At 34.3% G+C, this 18,963-nt stretch overlaps 1 protein-coding gene across 1 annotated transcript in view; it reads right to left on the reverse strand.

Annotated features, from left to right (window-relative positions):
• The window catches only part of LOC132095556 (interleukin-1 receptor type 1-like), a 72,654-nt gene extending 56,310 nt beyond the window's left edge, over nt 1-16,344 (reverse strand). The window contains exon 1 of the mRNA XM_059500673.1: nt 16,252-16,344. The gene's annotated coding sequence lies outside the window, so the exon portion shown is untranslated. The remainder of the gene's footprint in view (nt 1-16,251) is intronic.
• Nucleotides 16,345-18,963: the final 2,619 nt, after the last annotated feature.

Raw genomic sequence — 18,963 nt, forward strand, 5'->3', positions numbered from 1 at the left:
GGTGCTTGCTTCCCTACTCGAAGCTGAAGCCAGTTGAGCAGTACGTGCATTTATAGCTTCCTGGTCGCTACGTCACCCTGCCCATGACGTCACGCCCTTCCGTTGGACAGATTGCACACGATATTCAGAGTCGGTCTCAGAGATGGGACCAAGTCACACATGTGCAAGTCTCAAGTAAGTCCCAAGTATTTTTTTCTTGGACAAGTCAAGTCAAGTCAAGTCACAAATTATGTCAAGTCAAGTCAAGTCCTGTAGTAAGTCAAGTCAAGTCCAAGTCAAGTCACCTTATTATTGTAATTTTACCTGCAGAATCTGATCTTAATAAAGTTAAAAGACAAGATATAAGTAACTGTCAGTAAATTAAAATAATTTGGATTTGCATTGTAAATACTCATGTTCAGTAAACATGGAATCAAACTAAATTGTAACTTCATAAAATTATTTATTTTTCACTTCTGCCAACAGTGTTTGAAATGTTTTACATTTTCAACATTGAGTCCATAAAACAAATAACAAGTAAACATCCAACAGACTCCTCTCTGAACACCTCTCTCTCTTTCTCTCTAACACGACTGACATGACATTCAGCCAAGTATGGTGACCCATACTCAGAATTTGTGCTCTGCATTTAACCCATCCAAAGTGCACACACACAGAGCAGTGAACACACACACACACACACACACACACACACACACTGTGAACAAACACCCGGAAGCAGTGGGCAGCCATTTATGCTGCGGCGCCCGGGGAGCAGTTGGGGGTTCAATGCCTTGCTCAAGGGCTCCTCAGTCGTGGTATTGAGGGAGAGAGCACTGTACATGCACTCCCCCGACCCACAATTCCTGCCGGCCCGAGACTCGAACTCACAACCCTTCGATTGCAAGTCTGACAAGTTCAAGTTTAAGTTGCTTTATTGGCATGACATTTGAGTTACAGTATTGCCAAAGCATTTAGATACAGAATAAAATATAAAATATGATTACAATAAAATACAATACAATCAAAATAGCAGCAGCAGATACTATTTCTAATATTAATAATAGTAATTATATACAATTAAGAATATAAAATTAAACAGTTGAATACAATAAATTATCCCTTTCGTATGGTGTGTATGGTGTATAAATATTTAGCTGCCGTCTCATTCTCTCCAAGTATATAGAGTAGTTTCTCTGAGTCATTTAGAGACAAGAATGAACGATTCAAAGCTTCAAACTGTGGGAAGAATGTTTCTCTTGTAGTGCTGTATTTGGGACAGACAAGAAGGAAGTGTTTCTCATCCTCTGTTTGATTCAGCTCACAGTGTTTGCCTCTCTTCTCTCGGTAGCCAGGATCTTTTATGTCTACCAATCTCTATTTCCAAATCATGATCACGGAGTCGATATTTTGAAAGGATTTGTCTTTCTTTTAATTGCTTGAGTGATAAGTAATTTGCCAGTTTTGTGGTTCTGTTTAGGGCCGAATAACACCGGAGTTTGGTTTGGAGCTCAAATTCATTTTTTCATTTTTCATCTTAATTATACTTCAGATTTTTGTCAATTAGTTTCTGAATGTTGGGGTTGTGATTGGAGTCAGACTCAGTTTGGGTTTCCTTCATCAGGTGAAGCACGAGTGTGTTTCTCTCTCTCTCTCTCTCTCTCTCTCTCTCTCTCTCTCTCTCTCTCTCACACACACACACACACACAATCTCTCTCTCAGAGTATATCCGTAAGTCATTACCTCCATTACAAGGTATTGCACTTGCAAAATATAAGATTCGAGAGAGTCTTGTCTGCAAGCCGAGCACGATGTGGCCTATCCCACCAAGTATGCACCACCGGTATGCGCGCTCATAATGGAAGCAACGCGGTTGCGACGCACACACGGTGCGACACGCTCCTTTTTTACAATCGCGTCCGCATCGCATCGAGTTAAAAACATCTCAACTTTTCAGAGAGCCGCAAGGGCACCGCTGGTCATGTGACAAGAACCAATCAAGCAGCTTCATCCTTTCCCGTAACAACGTTGAAAGCTCAGCTAAGATGAAGGAACAGCTGATCATAGCTGTATATGGATTGCCATTTTTAAATAAATTTAGTAGCAGAGCTACTGCAAGCGATTTTTAGTGCTGCAAATCCATTTATCCTTTGCTCGTCATGGAGAGATCGCGTCATGGTTGCTTAGCAACGGCAGACGCCTCAGGGGCGCAACTGCCCGAGCGCTTTGGAAACAAGGAGAAAGCGGCACGCCTAGCGATTTCCACGCGTTTTTAGGTGCGAATTATTGACGACAAAAGCGATGACCCTCGGTACCCCTCAAGCTGAGATGTTGGTGTGATATCTGATCTAAGTGGGCGTGGTGTGCGTAAGGTAGAGAGGGCATGACTGATGATAGTGTCCTGATCCAGTCATGACAACGCGATTCTCAGCCTGCGCTCCAGCTGAGTAATCAAATTTATTTTTAAAAATAATTTATATGTTTTATATTCAAACTGAAAACATGATGTGATTAACACTCAAGTCATTCAAGTCATCCTGTCTCAAGTCAAGTCAAGTCCCGAGTCTTTAACTTCCAAGTCCGAGTCAAGTCTCAAGTATTTTATTTTTTGTCAAGTCAAGTCACAAGTCCTAAAAATAGCGACTTGAGTCGACTCGAGTCCAAGTCACCAAGTCACAAGTCCCCATGTCTGGTCGGTCTCGTCAGGGACGTTCCCCAAAGCACTCGATGCAGCGTCTTGTTCCTTCAAGGAACCAGGGTTACATTCGTGATAGTATTGTATACAGGTTCATTGGTCTACATGTTAAGTATAGTATGGAGGTGTTATTATTTGATTTGTTATAGATAGATGGAAAAAAAGGAAGTAAAAAATGGGAACGTGTGTGTATGCTAGAGCCCGACCGATATATCGGCCGGCCGATATAAGCTAATTGCATTTAAATCGGCATCGGCATTTATAACGGCCGATGAAACATGAGAAACAGAGTCTCATGCTTCACTCATGTTATGAGTGTTGCATAGTGTGCCCACCAGAGGGAGCTCTGCAGCTCCAGAGTTAACAACAGCGCCAGAAGTCCACTACAGAAGAAAGCGATCAACTGTTTTGACGGTGAGTCTGTCGTTCGTGATGTGAAATGATTGTAGATTTAGTTACTCTGTATATAAAAACTGTGTGGTAGTTCTAGCTAACGGTCCTATCATTATCACTTCTAAATATTCTGTAACATCACTTACAGCCGCTAATGCATTGCTATATTAGATTAGCCACAAAGCTAATACCATGTTTATCAGTGGAAGAGCGCGAACGTTAATAGGAGGTCAAACTATAACGTTAGCGTTTAACTTATTCTTATTCTATTGCGGTGTGTTTCCCACATAATGACCGCGTAATTGGGCCTTTCACACAGGACGCGGTATGCACGGCGCTTGCCGCTGGGCTCAGCGTTGCCCTTCAGATACAACGCGATTTGCGCTGCGCTATGGCATAGGCGGAGTTTTAAAAACGCTTAGCGGGAGCTCTTTCATAGTCTGTTCCTCCTCCTTTCGGTCAGCAGCAAACATGTATCTGTCCCGTTGTAAGAAGCGAGCGATAGCGCTAGTCCTGCTGATGAGAATTAAGAGAGAAGCAAGGAAGAAGAGGCTACCCTCAGGTCCAGAGAACAATTTGGTGAATTCAGGCTGGTTACGTTACTCTAACGCTAATAGCTTCCTTTTTAGCAGGCCCCTTAAATGCTTGCTATTAACTTGTTTGAAGGTGGTTCTTCCCAAAATTGACAGCGGTGTGTTCATGACACTAACGTTAACCATTCAACTTCGAATTGATTCCGTAATCTTCCGGTAATAGTAGGCAAGACGATGTTTTGATTCAGACTGCACAAAGAGAAGAGGAGAAGATATACGGGTCTGTTGTGAATGTGTCTGTGAGAGCAAATATAGTGTAGTTACAGTAACTACAGTAGGTGCGTCAGAAATGATTAAACCAGAGGGGACATGTAAATAAATGTGAGCTGAACAAGCGCTTTTTTTTTTTTTTTACATATTGTTTCAAAGCAGCTTTACAGACATAACAGGAAAATGTTGAAATAATATTGTTAAATATAAGTAGGTAATACCTATTGCTTGACAAATAAAAAATATATATATATTTCTCATTTTTGCCTATGTAGGAGATCCCAGTTTATTATTATTATAATTCTAATGATGACATGAGTAATGATACATGGTGATATTATTAATACACATGCTTATTCTTTCTCCGTCTCTCTTTCTGCCTACAGATGGCTGAAAAAGGTGAATGCTGTAGCAGCAAAGTGTGGGACTACTTCTGCAAATACTTTAACTTTAGTATTATAATTTATTTACAGTAAACATACAGACTGTTAAAACCAGCTTCAACTGGAAGAAAGTAAAAGTGTTAAATGTTTAAAACCAGACTGTTTTTTGATCATTAAAAAATATATACTTTTGATGTGCAATTGTTTAGTCATTGAGACTGTAATCTAAGGCTTTTTTTTAACATAGTCCATTCTGGAAAATGGTTTATACAGCCCACATACATAGAACAGGCAGATATTTTGCTATTGAATGTTGTGTAAATGCAGTTTATAGGAAATGGGTCTAATATCCAGATTATTTTTTAAAATCAAAATATCGGCTTATAAATCGGCTCTTTTCGAGTTAATATCGGCATTGGCCCCCAAAAATCCATATCGGTCGGGCTCTAGTGTATGCATCTGTATCTATGTATCTATGTATAGGTTTATGTGATCAGAAGGTAGGTAGATATAGGATGTGTGTAAAGATGTATATATAAGTGAAGCATCAAATTGTTTTGTATTTAATTAAAGGGTAAAAATAGAAAAATGGGATAGGACCTGATAAGTTTGTTATGAATATCTTCCTACTCCTTTTGAACATGAGAATTTCTAATTTGAATTATTTACAATAATATGGAAAGATTGTGCTGAGAAGTACATGACTTAATTTGGCTGTTATTTTAATTTTATATATGTATGCATGCCTGTATGTATATACATTTTTATTTGTATTTTTTTTATTTTATTTACATGTTCAAATAATAATAAAAAAAAAACCTTGACACGTTTTTACAGTCTGTTTAATCAAATGCAGGCTTAAGATGCGATTAAAAAAGTGTTTTTTTTACATGAAAAATGTATTTAATGTGTCAATAATTGTGTCAATATACTTTTTTGAATTGTCTTATTTTAACTCATTATGAATATGAAAAATAAATATAATCAATGAATTTACGGTTGTACTTAGGCTTGAAAAGACATCTTTTCAACTTGAACTTTTCAACTAAATTTTAGCGTTGTTTGGACGTCTGCAAACGACGTCTTTTGACGTCTTTTCAACGAGTTTTTGCTGTGTGGGGTGACCTTAAGCACTTGTTGTTCGTTGAGTTGTGTGGTTTTTGCAAAGTTCCATGACCGCAGCTGAGAACGCGCTACCGAGGTCAGCATATGGCAAGCCAAATTAACTTTTATTCATTCGCAGGATATGTATTCTTGATATCAACAATTCAATTTTCACTAGTAACAATGTTAATTCTTGATATCAACAATTACATTTCCACTAGTAACAATTAGAATTTTTGATATCAACAATTACATTTCCACTAGTAACAATTAGAATTTTTGATATCAACAATTACATTTCCACTAGTAACAATGTTAATTTTTGATATCAGGAATTAGATTTCTACTAGTAACAATTGCTATTTTTGATATCAACAATTCAATTTTCACTAGTAACAATGTTAATTCTTGATATCAGGAATTGTATTTTCACTAGTTAAATGTCACCATAGGCTTCCATTCAAATTTAATTGTTGATATCAAGAATTGCTTTCTTACTAGTTGAAATTCCGATTTCACATATCAGAAATACAATTCTTACTAGTAAAGACCTTTATTTTTGATATCAGTAATCACATGGCTACTAGTACCGATGTCAATTCTTGATATCAACAATTTAATTCTTGATATCAACAATTTAATTGTCACTAGTGACAATGTTCATTTCTGATATCATGAATGTAATTGTTACTAGTAAGAAAGCCATTTTAGATATCAGAAATTACCCTCCCAATTGTTGATATCAGAAATACATTTTCAGATATCAGAAATGAACAGTGTCACTAGTAACAATTACATTTTTGATATCAAGAATTAAAATTTCAACTAGTAACAACTAAATTGTTGATATCAAGAATTCACATTTTTACTAGTAAAAATGTCATTGTTGATATCAAAAATTATATTTCTACTAGTAAGAAATACAAAGCTGATATGTGAATTTAGAATTGTAACTAGTAACAAATGCATTTTGATATCTGTAATAGTTTTGGCGCCGTTTTAACATTTAAACATGTAAATTGTTGATATCAAAAATTTAATTCTTGATAACAATTTAATTGTTGATATCAATAATTGAATTCTTGATATCAACAATTACATTTCCACTAGTAACAACAGGTATTCTTGATATGAACAATGACGTCATCACTCGCAGAAGTAAGTTTATCATATCAAAAATGAAATTACAACTAGTAATACACTTAATTCTTGATATCAGTAACTTAATTCTTACATGTTAAAATTGCATTTTCACTAGTAAAAATTGTCATTTAAGATATCATTAATTCCTTTTTGGATATGTGCATATCAATGAACCCCTTTTTGGATATGTGCATAATTTAATGACGAGTCCAACCCTTTATGAATGTTTATGGAGGATAGATGACAAGGTAAAGAGTCCAACAGAGAATGGGCACATTCGATTGCCCTCTCGTGAAAATAAAATGCTCCTGTAGGCTATTTTTAATAATTATTTTTATTTTTATTTTGGCACAACCTATGTAACTCCGCCTATTAACGTCTGGTAGCGTTAAACAAGAACATAAAAAGACATTAGCATAATGTTGTGTTCTGTGGCGCAGATGGTAGAGCACAGATCAATTGCTTTTGGAGGCGACAGACCCGGGTTCGATTCCGCCTTCTGCCGAGCTTTTTCTTCACCCTTTTCACGTCCCCTATCACCTCGAAAGGCATATATTTTCAATAAAACTCTACGAAATTATCGAAAAGTGGAAAATAATGTGGATATTATGTAAGGCAAGGGCTAGTTGTAGGGGCGGTGTCCATTTAATCATTTGTAAATAACAATTGTAATTTACTCTCAATATGTTATTATTGTAGCCTATGCTGTTTTATAATGTAGCCTAATACAATAATGAGGTGCACATATTGGTCACTACTTGCAATAAGTAGCACAAACAGCATCAAACTAATATTACTGTAAGAAAATACTCATATTATTAAATAGGGTAAATACAATCTATTGCTAATAAAATATGCTATTTTCACTTAGTGTAAATATAATTCATTGTATTCAAATAGGCCAGCCAAAATCAAATTCTAAACTATCTGTGATATTACGTTTATCCACTAGAGGGAGCAACATTATAAGGATTTATTTATTGAAAATAAATGCAATAAATGTGTATAACCGTAGTGTAGCAACAGTAGTTTAATATTATTAGTGTGCATAGAAATATGTTAAATGCTTGTAGATCATTTACCCCAATAAAACAAACTTGATTAAATATACAGTATCTACAGAAGAAATGACACTTTGCTCCAAGTGAACAGCTTGTATAACAGTGTAAATTTATTTACCAGTCCTCTTGTCCACCGATGCTTCAAGAACCGGACAACACGTTATATAAAAATAATTCCTATTAGGACACGACTCATTCATGTAGCCAACGATATTACAAACAATAATAATAATAATAATCATAAAGTCCAGTAAAATGTTTGTATGATGCATTATTACCTGTTATATTTTTCCTTTTGGTTGTATTTTTTTTTTAATTTGATGTAGGCTATAAGAAGAAAGTGTAATAAAACCAAAAATAAAACCCTGAACAAACGACATGAAGTTATTTTTAAAACTAAACGAATGCCTTGTTCATTTTTCCTTTTAATTATCCGAAGGACTTGGTGGCCAATAAAAAGAAACAGCATCGATTTACAAAAATGAACCAGCCTTAATATAATTTTCAAGTTTCAAAACAACAAAACAAATAAATAAAGGAGGAGCCGTTTCTGCACGTTGACGTTCTTATGCCATCTTTGGCCAATGCTGACGCTAGAACAAGGGGTGTCGGAAAATCTCATTAATATTCATGATCTCCCACGTGGTTACTAGTACAGACGTCGATTCTTGATATCAACAATTTAATTCTTGATATCAACAATTGTATTGTCACTAGTAACAATGTTAATTCTTGATATCAACAATTCGATTTTCACTAGTTAAAATGTTGATTCTTGATATCAGGAACTAGATTTCTACTAGTAATACTTGATATTTTTGATATCAACAATTCAATTTCCACTAGTAAAAATGTTAATTCTTGATATCAATAATTCAATTTCCACTAGTAACAATGTTAATTTTTGATATCAGGAATTAGATTTCTACTAGTAACAAATGCTATTTTTGATATCAACAATTAAATTTTCACTAGTAACAATGTTAATTCTTGATATCAGGAATTGTATTTTCACTAGTTAAATGTCACCATAGGCTTCCATTCAAATTTAATTGTTGATATCAAGAATTGCTTTCTTACTAGTTGAAATTCCGATTTCACATATCAGAAATACAATTCTTACTAGTAAAGATCTTTATTTTTGATATCAGTAATCACATGGTTACTAGTACCGACGTCAATTCTTGATATCAACAATTGAATTGTTGATATCAAGAATTGAATTGTTGATATCAACAATTACATTTTCACTAGTAAGGACACGTATTCTTGATATCAAAAATGACGTCATCAGAAATGCAGAAATGCGTTTATCATATCAAAAATGAAATTACAACTAGTAATACACATAATTCTTGATATCTTTAACTTAATTGTTACATGTAAAAATTACATTTTCACTAGTAAAAATTGTTATTTTAGTTATCATGAATTCCTTTTTGGATATGTGCATATCAATGAAGTCCTTTTTGGATATGTGCATAATTTAATAACGAGTGCAACCCTTTATGAATGTTTATTGCTGATAGACGACAAAATAAAGAGCCCAAAAGAGAATGGGCACATTCGATTGCCCTCTCATGAAAATAAAACGCTCCTGTAGGCTATTTTTAATAATTATTTTGTTTTTATTTTGAAAGGGACTACCTAACTCCGCCTACAAACGTATGGTAGTGTTTATGAAACATGCAAAAAGACATAATGGTACTATCGATTTCTGTGGCGCAGGTGGTAATGCGCCAGCAGGCTGCGTTTTGTCGCGACGGACCCGAGTTCGATTCCGCCTTTTGCCGAGCTCTTCCTTTATCCTTTTCACGTCCCGTATCACATCGGAAAGTTATGTATTTTCAATAAAACTCAACGAAATGATCGAAAAGTGAAAAATAACGTGGATATTGTGTAAGGTTAGGTCTAGTTGTAGGAGCTCCGGAAAGTTAAGGTTTGGATGGCATTTAATTTCAAATTAAATAGCATCAGTGTGCATTGCATACATTAGAAATACATCGATTAAAATTAGCAACCAGACTTATGACGTTATATTACTTAACACTTATTTAAGACACTTTTTCGAGTATATATCGAAAGCAATTTAGAGAGAAATGGCTATGTGGAATATGTGGAATATGTGTACTAGGAATTTGTTACGACATTCTAGTTCACCCAATAGCGGGCGGTGTTGTGCTAAATAGAGTGTGGTGCTGAAGTGAATGTTTCTAATCTTTTTCCGCTTTTATTTATACAGTTGTTTTTGTATTTATTATTGTTTTCAGCTGTTTGTCATGTATGAATTATTCAGAACGATTTTTTTTAATAAAAATTTTTTTTTTCTCTCACCGTCATTGTGAATTGTACCGTGTTTAATCGGGTCTGTGCATTACTGTCGCTTAGTGATGGAGAGTTCGACTCTTTTCCGTAAATCGGTTCTTTCGGACGGTTCAATTTAATAAACCGGTTGAAAAAATTGGTTTACTGGTTCTTTTACGCTCGACGTGATGACGTCATTGGCGATGGCGTAATGGCGGTACGTCTGTCAAACATTCTAATATATAAAGTCAGAAATCATAACTTTAGTGAGTTAAAAACCTCATAATCTTGAAAAGTTTATAAGTAAGTTATGCAACAACGCACCCAAATACAGCAACAGCAATAATGTGCATATGAGGATATAAGTCTTGAAGATATAAAGTAAATAAATTAGGTGTCATCAGCGCAGAAACCACTATACATAAACCATTGCGATGTATTTGTTATTAAATGAACTTACGTTCCGCCAGATTGCACCTTCATTCAAGCCCTCGGTTTACCCGCGCTCATAATATTAGCACAGAATCAGTTCAGAATCAATCACCAAAAGAATCAGTTCGGTTCAGACGTGCTGTGAGTCAGTTGGCTTCACGCTGAATCACGCATGCGCAGTATCATCAGCTCCTCTGTTCTCAAAACGGACACGTCCGAAAGAAACGGTTTTGGTTCAGTGTACTGATGATCTGAAAACCGATGCAACCGGTTCTTGACTCGAGAACGAGAATCACTCTAACCGGCACGTGCTGCAGTTCAGTATAATCAGCGGCTCTACTCGTGTTCATGTTCTGTTTACTACAAACTCAATTTGTGAATGTGTCATCATTAACTATAAATACAGTACACATATTTCATAAATCATCCCTTATTCCTATTAAACATAGAGTCTTTAGAGTTCTTAATTATTGTCCAACTTCCCTGAAACCCCCTCTGGCCTATTCATAACCTACAATATACAGATTAGAAACATTCATCTTAAAAAAATAAATTAATAACAATAATAATAATAATAATAAATAATAGTAAAATAATAAAAATATAATAATAACAATAATAAAAATACCTTTCATATGACAATACTGAAGAAACGGCTCTTTGCTACAATGTAAAGTAGGCCTAGTGAGTATGCAGCTTGTATAACAGTGTAACATTTACATTTATTTACCATTCCTCTTGTCCACCGATGCTTCAAGAACCGGACAACATGTTATATAAAAATAATTCCTATAAGGACACGACTCATTCATGTAGCCAACGATATTCCAAAAAAAAAAATATATTATTATCTGCATTATTATCTGTTATATATTTTTTTCCTTTAGTTGTATTTTTTATTTGATGAATTAGAAGAAAGTGTATAATAAAACCAAAAATAAACACCTGAAAAAGCGACATGAAGTTATTTTTTAAACTAAATAAATGCATTGTTCACTTTCCTTTAATTATGTGAATGACTTGTTGGCCAATAAAAAGAAACAGCATAAATTTTTTTTTTTTTTTTTACAATTAACAAAATGTTTTTAAATGAATCCAGCCATAATATACTTTTCAAGTTTCACTGACAAAAGAAATAAATAAAGGAGGAGCCGTTTCTGCACATGGATGCTCTTCTGCCATCTTTGGCCAATGCTGAAAAAGGAGGAGTGTCGAAAATCTCATTAATATTAATGATCTCATTACCATAGCTATTCTAACATGTAAAAATGGCATTTCTACATATCTGTAAACGTATTTTTACTAGTTAAAATGTTATTTAAGATATCAGTAATTCTATTTTCACTAGTTGTAAGGACAATTTCAGATATCAACTGCCTTTGTTGATATCAATAATTACTTTGTTACTAGTAAAAATGTGAATTCTTGATATCACCAATTTAGTTGTTACTAGTTGAAATGTTAATTCTTGATATCAGTAAATGTATTTCAACATGTTACAATTGTTATTTTTGATATCTGAAAAATAATTTCTGATATCAATATAATTTCTGATATCTAAAATGGCTTTCTTACTAGTAACAATCACATTCATGATATCAGAAATGAACATTGTCACTAGTGACAATTAAATTGTTGATATCAAGAATTCAATTGTTGATATCAAGAATTAAATTGTTGATATTAAGAATTGACGTTGGTACTAGTAGCCATGTGATTACTGATATCAAAAATAAATTTCTTTACTAGTAAGAATTGTATTTCTGATATGTGAAATCGGAATTTCAACTAGTAAGAAAGCAATTCTTGATATCAACAATTAAATTTGAATGGGAGCCTATGGTGACATTTAACTAGTGAAAATACAATTCCTGATATCAAGAATTAACATTGTTACTAGTGAAAATTGAATTGTTGATATCAAAAATAGCAGTTGTTACTAGTAGAAATCTAATTCCTGATATCAAGAATGAACATTTTGACTAGTGAAAATTGAATTGTTGATATCAAGAATACATATCCTGCGAATTAATAAAAGTTAATTTGGCTTGCCTATTGGCATTCCAAGGTTAAAAATAATTGATATCAAGAATTAACATTGTTACTAGTGGAAATGTAATTGTTGATATCAAGAATTAACATTGTTACTAGTGAAAATTGAATTGTTGATATCAAAAATTATAATTGTTACTAGTGGAAATTGAATTGTTGATATCAAGAATTAACATTTTAACTAGTGAAAATTGAATTGTTCATATCAAGAATACATATCCTGCGAATTAATAAAAGTTAATTTGGCTTGCCATAGTCAGCATGTCAATATAGTGAAGCAACTGCAAACGAAACCTCCACATCTTCTGGGTAATCTTTGCAAGTCTATTTTAACATCAGTCTGAGTCAATGCATTTCATTTGGTTTTGTTGAACATTTAGGAAGACTATATTCTGTAAGTGGCAGCCAAGGAAAACAATCAAGCGTTCGTTCAGTGTGATACAGATATTAACTCAAAGACCAGTGATAAAAACCTATTTATGTGCAGTTTTCACTTTTGAAAAGGCATCACCTTTATTCATTCTTTCCCGTTGTCTGAACACTAACAGAGCGACCACAATAGCTAAACGTGCCACAATAGAATGCTAATTATTTCTTCATGTCGCCAACAAAGAAATATACAAAGCAATGTGGAAATGAACTCTTACCTGCAATCCAAAGAGCTGAGAGTAAAACCCATCGAAAAGAAAAAGAAAGCGCCCTCATGTCGGGTTTTGGTGACTGAATGGTCCGTGTATCTTTTGGTCATTTGATTTTCTATTTAAAAATAAATAAAGATAAATGAGAAACGGTTTGATTTTCGTTTTGTTTAAGAAACGCAAAACGAAAATGTAGCTGGATTTTTCGTATTTTTGTTTGTGGGTAAAAAATGAGATTATGCTTTAATATTTGTTTGAATGTGTGGGCGGCGCTGAAACGCCCCTTTCATCCCTTCTGTACTGCACCGACAAGCGGCAACCGCAAGCTCAGTTCATTTTCACCAGGAGAGAAGCGGCAGACAGCAGAGCATATTAATCCCGCGGATTCTATACTAGTGGTGCTGGCAAGATAAAATAATAATAATAACAATAATAATTAATTAATTAATTAAATTAATAATCAAATAAAAAATAATATTATAATTTTCCAGCTGCTGCATGTTATTGACAAAGCAGACTTGACAACTTTATTATTTTAATTATTTTAATTTTTATTTATTTTATTCTAGGCCATTCATTAAAAAAAATAAAATAGGAAAAACCCAACCCCACATTTATAATAAAATTTATATTAAAATAAGTTAAGTTTTCCCCATAATTAGTCTACTTTAAATGTTTTAATTATAGGCTATAGGCTACTTAGAATTATGAACTGAATTCACGAATTCTGTAGATGACAGTATGAATATAGTGATGGTGTGACATCATTACAGATAATGAGTTCAGACGGGAAACACTGCACCTCTGGTTGGTTTCATTTGAATTACATAGGCCTAAATATAAAATTATTATTATTATTATTCTATTTAAATGGATTATTTTAAAAGTAGACATGTCCAGCTAGACATGGTTCGTCTGATGCATGAGCCTGGTTCATTTCTGACGTTTCAGAAAGAATTTAATGTAGACCGAGATGGCAGAAAGCACATCATGTTGAGTTTTGTAAGGTTTTCGTGTTATTTAGGGTGTTTTACGATCCAAACTGACGGAGCTGAAGCTCTTTCCCCTGTTTTCGGGATGGAAGGTGTGGATCGGGATCCGCCGATCAGAGAAGTGCAGCAGACTACACTACAAGATAAAGCTTCAGTTGCTGTAGCAACTAAAACGAAAATCAAACCGTTTCTCATTTATCTTTATTTATTTTTAAATAGAAAATCAAATGACCAAAATATACACGGACCGTTTCAGGTAAAAATAAATAAAGATAAATGAGAAACGGTTTGATTTTCGTTTTTTCGTTTTGTTTAGGAAACGGAAAACGAAAATTTAGCTGCATTTTTCGTATTTTTGTTTGTGGGTAAAAAATGAGATTATGCTTTAATATTTGTTTGAATGTGTGGGCGGCGCTGAAACGCCCTTTCATCCCTTCTGTACTGCACCGACAAGCGGCAACCGCAAGCTCAGTTCATTTTCACCAGGAGAGAAGCGGCAGACAGCAGAGCATATTAATCCCGCGGATTCTATACTAGTGGTGCTGGCAAGCTTTATATATATATATATATATAAATTTTTTTTGACCAAACAAATTAATTTATTCAATGACATTTGAATTTTACTGTAGGCCTATATGATCTACAATGACATGAAATATGCGGATTTTTAGCCTACTAATTTTATTCTATACCTATTTAAGAAAAACCTCACAAGTAGCCTATGTTGTCATTTGCTATTACAAACAACAGCAACTGAAGCTTTATCTTGTAGAGTGTAGTCTGCTGCACTTCTCTGATCGGCGGATCCCGATCCACACCTTCCATCCCGAAAACAGGGGAAAGAGCTTCAGCTCCGTCAGTTTGGATCGTAAAACCCCCCAAATAACACGAAAACCTTACAAAACTCAACACATGTGCTTTCTGCCATCTCGGTCTACATTAACTTCTTTCTGAAACGTCAGAAATGAACCAGGCTCATGCATCAGACAAACCATGTCTAGCTGGACATGTCTACTTTTAAAATAATCAATTTAAATAGAAAAATAATAATAATAATTTTATATTTAGGCCTATGTAATTCAAATGAAACCAAGGAGAGGTGCAGTGTTTCCCGTCTGAACTCATTATCAGTAATGATGTCACACCATCACTATATTAATACTGTCATCTACAGAATTCGTGAATTCAGTTCATAATTCTAAGTAGCCTATAGCCTATAATTAAAACATTTAAAGTAGACTAATTATGGGGAAAACTTAACTTATTTTAATATAAATTTTATTATAAATGTGGGGTTGGGTTTTTCCCATTTTATTTTTTTTATGAATGGCCTAGAATAAAATAAATAAAAATTAAAATAATTAAAATAATAAAGTTGTCAAGTCTGCTTTGTCAATAACATGCAGCAGCTGGAAAATTATAATATTATTTTTTATTTTATTATTAATTTAATTAATTAATTAATTAATTATTATTATTATTATTATTTTATCTTGCAAACACCACTAGCAAAGAATCCGCGGGATTAATATGCTCTGCTGTCTGCCGCTTCTCTCCTGGTGAAAATGAACTGAGCTTGCGGTTGCCGCTTGTCGGTGCAGTACAGAAGGGATGAAAGGGGCGTTTCAGCGCCGCCCACACATTCAAACAAATATTAAAGCATAATCTCATTTTTTACCCACAAAAAAAAATACGAAAAATCCAGCTACATTTTCGTTTTGCGTTTCTTAAACAAAACGAAAAAACGAAAATCAAACCGTTTCTCATTTATCTTTATTTATTTTTAAATAGAAAATCAAATGACCAAAAGATACACGGACCCTGAATGTCTGGCAAGTTTAAAGCGCTTTCCTGGAAAAGACATGAAAAACAATAACTCATTTTCATTTTCGTAATACGCTATTCAAGAATGTCAAACAAAACGCACCCACAGACTTCATCCCTCTTGACAGATTGGAATACGAAACATAAACACAACTCATATTTCCCGTTTTCAGTACGAGTCAAAGCAAGGTGTATCAGTTGGCAAGCAAGTACAACTATTTACATGTAAAATTACGTGTGATCACAAATGAAGTAGCTATTTCACACAAAAATGTTGTGAGCAGATGTGAATGATGATCCTTCAAGAAAGGCATGATAAAAATCGGTTATGTGGAATACGTTTCAGTTAGAAAATTAAAGAAATACAAATATAGGCTTGGAATAAAACTCTGAAACAGAATAACTCAAATTCAATGACTACAATAGAAGAAGAGCAGTCGTGTCTTACCTCGTGCCGTAGGATTTCAAAACTTCTCTCGTGCCTTCACAGAATTTCTGAAATGAAAGACTAAGAATCCACACTGCGGTTTCCTTTTAAATAGGCACTGGGGTGCGTTCTCCGAAACTACCTTAACGCTACGTCGTTCTTAAGTTGTACCTTAAGAAGTACCTTATCGTTAATACGTGGTTTCCGAAACCTTCTTAGTTAAGTATACCTTCTGTAAGTCATGCGTTCGTAAGGTTGGTCTGGAGCGCTCTTAGCTATACCTTATCGCTGCTTACGGTTCATACCGCTAGTGGCCACCACTACGCAAAAAGATTTTTTACATCGCAGTTTAATTACACATAGAAAATTTTATATGAACTTTTAATATAAAATCTGATTTAGAATTAAAATTACATTTTTACTTTACTTTAAAATTATACACATAAAATACTTAAGTTGTTATAGCCTACACCCAGTGTATGGAAGTGTTTTCATTAATAAAGTTTCCATACACTAATGGTTGTTAGCTTTTTTAATTACTATCCTAAGGCACATCAGCTGGCGAACCATTCGACAGAAAAGGCTTAGGAGTCTATATAAAGAAAGATGAGTTTACACAAACTTTATAGCTATGGCAGCGAGACAGCGAGTACTTGTTTTAAATCAAAGACGGCGGCGTCCGCGGAGCCAGTTAGTGTATGTCAACTACTTTATAAGAGAACATTTTAGTCCACTGACTACCATGTCAGAAGAGACCATTGTAAAAAAAATTTGCCTGCCACGGGAGCAAATTCTGCAGCTCTTGCATCTTGTTGGCCCAGATTTGTCAAGACAAACTCGACGGAGCTACCCCCTCAGCCCCGAAATTCAGCTGCTGGCGGCTCTTCGTTTTTATGCTGTGGGGAGTTTTCTGGAGGTTGTTGGGGATGGATATGGGCTGAGTAAGACCTCAGTGTGGCTGGGCGATCTCTTTTTGCGGACTTTTTTCCCCGACATAGTGAATGTCGGTATGTCTCTCATGTTTGCGCTTTTATTGAGGAAATCATCCAATTACACAAATGAGCGATTTACGCCAATAATGTGATACGGCTGGTGGATAATCAGCATACGTTGTGGAGAACATTAACACACTTGTGGCCGTGAGGGTTTGGGATTGTACACTTGCTAAATTATAAACACATACTCATATTTATTTCTGCATGTACGTATTTCAATAAGCCCCGATAAATGCAGTTTGTACTATTTCTAAAACGCTTCTTTATAAAGAACATTGTTTTCTCAATACTTTACCTATACCGCTGTGAAGGAAAGAGCGCACAATCGATCATCGAGGCGTCGATATCAACTTATTCAGCACCTCCACCATGGACAGCAACTGCTAAGGTCGAACTTAAGAAGGTTTACCTTAAGCTACATCCTAAGGTATAGTTCGGAGAACACACGTAGCAAAGGTATACCTGTAGTTAAGGTGTACCTTTTGAGTATTCGTAGCGCGCTAAGAGACAACGTTATCGGAGAACGCACCCCTGATCATCCTGGATCAACATTAATGTCAAAAAATATTAACCCAATCCCTACCATTAAACCTAATCCTACCCATAATGTATTCCCAAAATCAGAGGGAAATGATAGCGGATTAACAAGGGTTGTAACTTTGGTTGTAATCCTTAAACAGATATTTTCTGAAAAGTTATATCTCAATTCTGATTGGTTGATTGGAATGTTGTTATAAACTGGATGAGATATTAAAATCACTATTTAAAGCCACGGAAAGACATCAGTTCACATTAATTTATTCGCCTGTGTGGTTTGTTTGTCAGGCAGAAATGGCATTATGATTGGTCAGATTGCATGTCAATCAAACTACATGCAAACAAGTTTTTTTCTTCAATTTGAATTTTATTTTGTTATGAAACCTTTCATAATTAAAAATGCCCTTAAAGTTAACTTTGTCTTTAAATGAAATGTTTAAGAAGAACATCCATCCAATCATTCTATAATCCAAACAGTGTTGTCCTATAGGGTCAAAGGAGTGAGATCCCGAGCCAGGAGACCACTTTTCTTCTCTTTTTTTTTTTGTAAAGGCTTATTTTGAAAGCATTTTATTCCGGAGCCAAAGCAATCATTCCCAAGCATGTTTATTTATTTAGTTTGACCCATTACTGCCATGCACTCGTTTAAACACACCATGAGTACAAATTGGCCCAATTTACCCCACTCTCTATGGCAACAATCAACATTAAAAGCTTTGACATTTATTTCCACATTCACTCATAAATAAAATCTGCTGATCAGTTACAATATGGTTTTAGATTTAAAAATATTAAGTTATGATTTTTTATAAAGCAAGGGTTCTTCAAGTCCCAACAGATCTGGAATGTGAAAATCATATATCATTAACATTTTTTGGTTCTTTTCCTTCTCATAATTTTAGTTTATTCATATAAAATGTTTTATTAATATATATACCTTTTCTATTATAAACAGTCCTCTCTCTCACACAAACATACATACAGTGTATGCATATATAGATACAGCACAAACACGCACACATGTAAGCATGTGTGCGCATATATATATATATATATATATATATATATATATATATATATATATATATATATATATATATGTATGTATGTATGTATGTATGTATATATATATATATATATATATATATATATATATATATATATATATATAGCAACTTTTTTTTGAACCCACCCATTGCTC

This window comes from Carassius carassius, chromosome 19 (assembly GCF_963082965.1).
Source record: "Carassius carassius chromosome 19, fCarCar2.1, whole genome shotgun sequence".
Classification (NCBI taxonomy): domain Eukaryota; kingdom Metazoa; phylum Chordata; class Actinopteri; order Cypriniformes; family Cyprinidae; genus Carassius; species Carassius carassius.